This window comes from Cervus canadensis, chromosome 25 (genome assembly GCF_019320065.1).
Source record: "Cervus canadensis isolate Bull #8, Minnesota chromosome 25, ASM1932006v1, whole genome shotgun sequence".
Taxonomy (NCBI): Eukaryota; Metazoa; Chordata; class Mammalia; order Artiodactyla; family Cervidae; genus Cervus; species Cervus canadensis.
This window is the reverse complement of record NC_057410.1, coordinates 23,948,503-23,951,714: the sequence shown is the minus strand read 5'-3', so window position 1 is coordinate 23,951,714 and position 3,212 is coordinate 23,948,503. Positions and strand designations below refer to the sequence as shown.

Below are 3,212 nucleotides of genomic sequence, written 5' to 3'. Positions count from 1 at the left end.
ACAATGTAAGAACCTTACAATGACAAACTTTTATTTTCTCCTCTTCAGTTTTGTTGTCACACAACAAAATATATGTATATCACTTCTATATAAGTTAAAAACCTGAATGCACTTTATTTTTACTTTAATAATTTACCTCCTTAAGAGATAAAATTTGGATTTTACCTAGTATTTATCAATTTTTGCATGGTCTATTCCTTTGTGTTGATCCAAATTTTCATGTTATTTTTTTTCTGCATGATGAACTTCATTTAGCATTCCATCTGTTTGTTTAAAATGGTCTTTATTTCATCTTTATGTGTGAAAGATATTTTCTCTGGGTAAAAATTCTGGGTTGACCCTTGTCTTCACCTTGCATAGCTTTTTAAAGAACTCTGTGGTTGCTATTTCCTTTGTTCTTCTGTAGTTGGGGGATGGCAAACTTTCATGTAAAGTTTCAGGTAGTCTTTTAGGTTTTTGCAAGCCATATAGTCTCTCTTGAAACTACTCAACTCTGTCATTGTAGAACAGAAGCAACCATAGTGAATATATAAATGAGTGCATTGGGGCTGTATTCCAACTAAACTTTGTTTACAGAAACAAGAGGTGAATCAGATTTGACCCATGGCTATGGTTTGCCAGTCCTTGCTCAGTATGTAATTTGTCTCTGGAAGATCTTTATCTTTGGTTTTTCGCAGTTTGATTATGATGTACCTTGGCCTTGTTTTCTTTAAGCTTATTATGCCTGGCTTTCATTGACCTTTCAAATTTTGAATTTTTTAGCCATTATTTCTTTAAATATTTTTATAGTTCCTAGCTCTTCTGGGGCTTCCCAGGTGGTGCTAGTTATAAAGAACTCAGCTGCCAATGCAGGAGACATAAGAGATGCGAGTTCAGTCCCTGGGTTGGGAAGATCCCCTGGAGGAGGGCATGCCAACTCCATGTATTCCTGCCTGGAGAATCCCAGGGACAGAGGAGCCTGGCGGGCTACAGTCCATAGTGTTGCAAAGAGTCAAACATGACTGAAGTGACAACATGCATGCACAGCTCTTCTGAAACTTCAGTTACATGTATGTTAAACTGCTTGATATGTCTCACAGATCACTTTTGCTCTGATACTTTCTTTTTCAACATTTTTTTCCTCTGCTCCATTTTGAATAGTTTCTATCTCTATGTCTTTAAGTTCTCTAATCTTTTCTTCGGTAGCCCATAATTTGTTGTATTTCCCTCATGAAATTTTAAAATTTTATTCATTTAAAAAATTTTATAATCTTCATTTTATTCAACATTAAACTTTAAAATGTGTGCTAAATTATCAAAATATTATTTTGACTCACAATAATATTATACATATTTAAACTCAGCACAATTACAAAATAAAACTGTTTACTTAAACAATAGGATTTTCCTCTAATAAAAATAACTTTAAATAAAAGGCTCAACTTCAAACCTTCATCGCTGTTTCACTCTTTGGCCTCCATTGTCCAGAAACAGGCACATTTCAACTCATTTCTTTAATGGATATTTTGCAACAACTTTCTGAAGTTTTCCAGTTCTTCCATACTGGTAGAAATTCTTCCAAATGCATTAGACAATGATACTATTTTCTGTCAATTTGGATGAATTTCATACATGGGTCCACTTTCTGGTGTATTTGCTATCAATGTCTTTCAAAACAAGACATTTAAGGCAGTGCCCAAACCCTGAGTCTGAATATTTTCCACAGTCAACATTTAAACCAGCCAACACAATCCATAATTTTGGAAACATTTCTAAACTGTGTCCTAAAATGTGCCTATAATTAGCTTGCTGCTTTTTTTAATTCCAAGCCAAAAAAATGAATTCCATAAAAATGTAAAAAATTTTTTACATAATTATTTCCAAGACTAATTTTTGAATCTTGTTGTCTGAGACTTAAACTTCATTTTCAGTGAATAGTTGGAAATCTGGGTGCCCAGAGGATAGAAACATTTTAGATAATGGCCTTAATTCTTTTAAGTAAGGAAAATACATGTTCTTAGGACTTCTTGTCCTTCAGTCAAAATTCCATCAAACCCACTGGTGAAATTCTGCAATGTGTGTCCCCACTTTCCAAACAGCTATCTTGTAAAAGCTCTGTCACACTCAAACACACAGTATTGCTTGCATGTCCAGATATGTCTGAAGTACACCACTGTTTTACACAAAGACCTTCTAGCCATCTGTGAAGAATGTTCTCTTCATGTTTTCCTTGACTAGAAGCCAAAATATTTAAGTATCTTTTATTGACTGTGACTTTATTTTCTTCATAAACAATGATATTCCCTATCTTCCCAGCATCTGGTCCCTTCTCACTGTGTAATGTTTAGGATTAAGAACAATCTACATATTCAGAGCCAACCTATCATATTCAGTTGATATGTCATCAGCTTCACAGAGGCTGCCTGAGGAATCATCATACTTGATCCACTGAAGAACAGTTTTCTGTGTTTCCTCTCTTACAGATTCACCCCAAACTCTGTGTTACTCAGCTTGTTCATAGCTTCAGTGAGCTTATTGGCTTCTTCAGAATACCTGTATCTTGTGGATTTAATTTAACTTTAATTCAAACACTAAATTTTTTAACATTTAATTTAACATTTGTATTACTTCTTATATTGAACTTATTTGCTCTGTCCTATAGCATACACAAAACAGTCTCACAATGCCAATATTAGTACTAACAAAAAAACTGCAAAATGAAGTTTAAGAGTTGTTTAGTTCATAGATTATGACCCACTAAAGAAGGACAAATTCCTATGTTCGAAGGTCAATTGAAATAAAATCTTTGTTTTTGGTTATGTTACCAATATTATACACATTTAGGTCTCTTTTGTTTGTTTTCAGTTTTAGGGCTTGACCTTTTTTCTGTTTGGTTTAATTTACTTTTTGAATATGTAAAATAACTACATGATTCTAAAGTCAAAACTACATTAAAAATACACTCAGATGAGTCCCCTTTCCACCCCTATCCCCTTATCCTAGTTTCCCCATCACCTTCTATGAATAAATATTTTCATTAGTTTCTGGTTAATCTTTCCAATGTTTCATTTTATTCATTTATTCATTTTATTCAACATTTATACATTGTTCTGCCCTTCACTTCACATAAAACATGTGATGATATTCTATAGCAACATATACAAATATTTGTTATATATATAACATATATTATATAATGTACATTATACATATATGTACTATATATGTATAAT

The 3,212-nt window shown here is 32.8% G+C and overlaps 1 pseudogene; it reads right to left on the bottom strand.

Annotated features, from left to right (window-relative positions):
• Positions 1 to 1,493: 1,493 nt before the first annotated feature.
• On the bottom strand, positions 1,494 to 2,549 carry LOC122427147 (annotated as a pseudogene).
• Between the last annotated feature and the right edge of the window lie 663 nt (positions 2,550 to 3,212).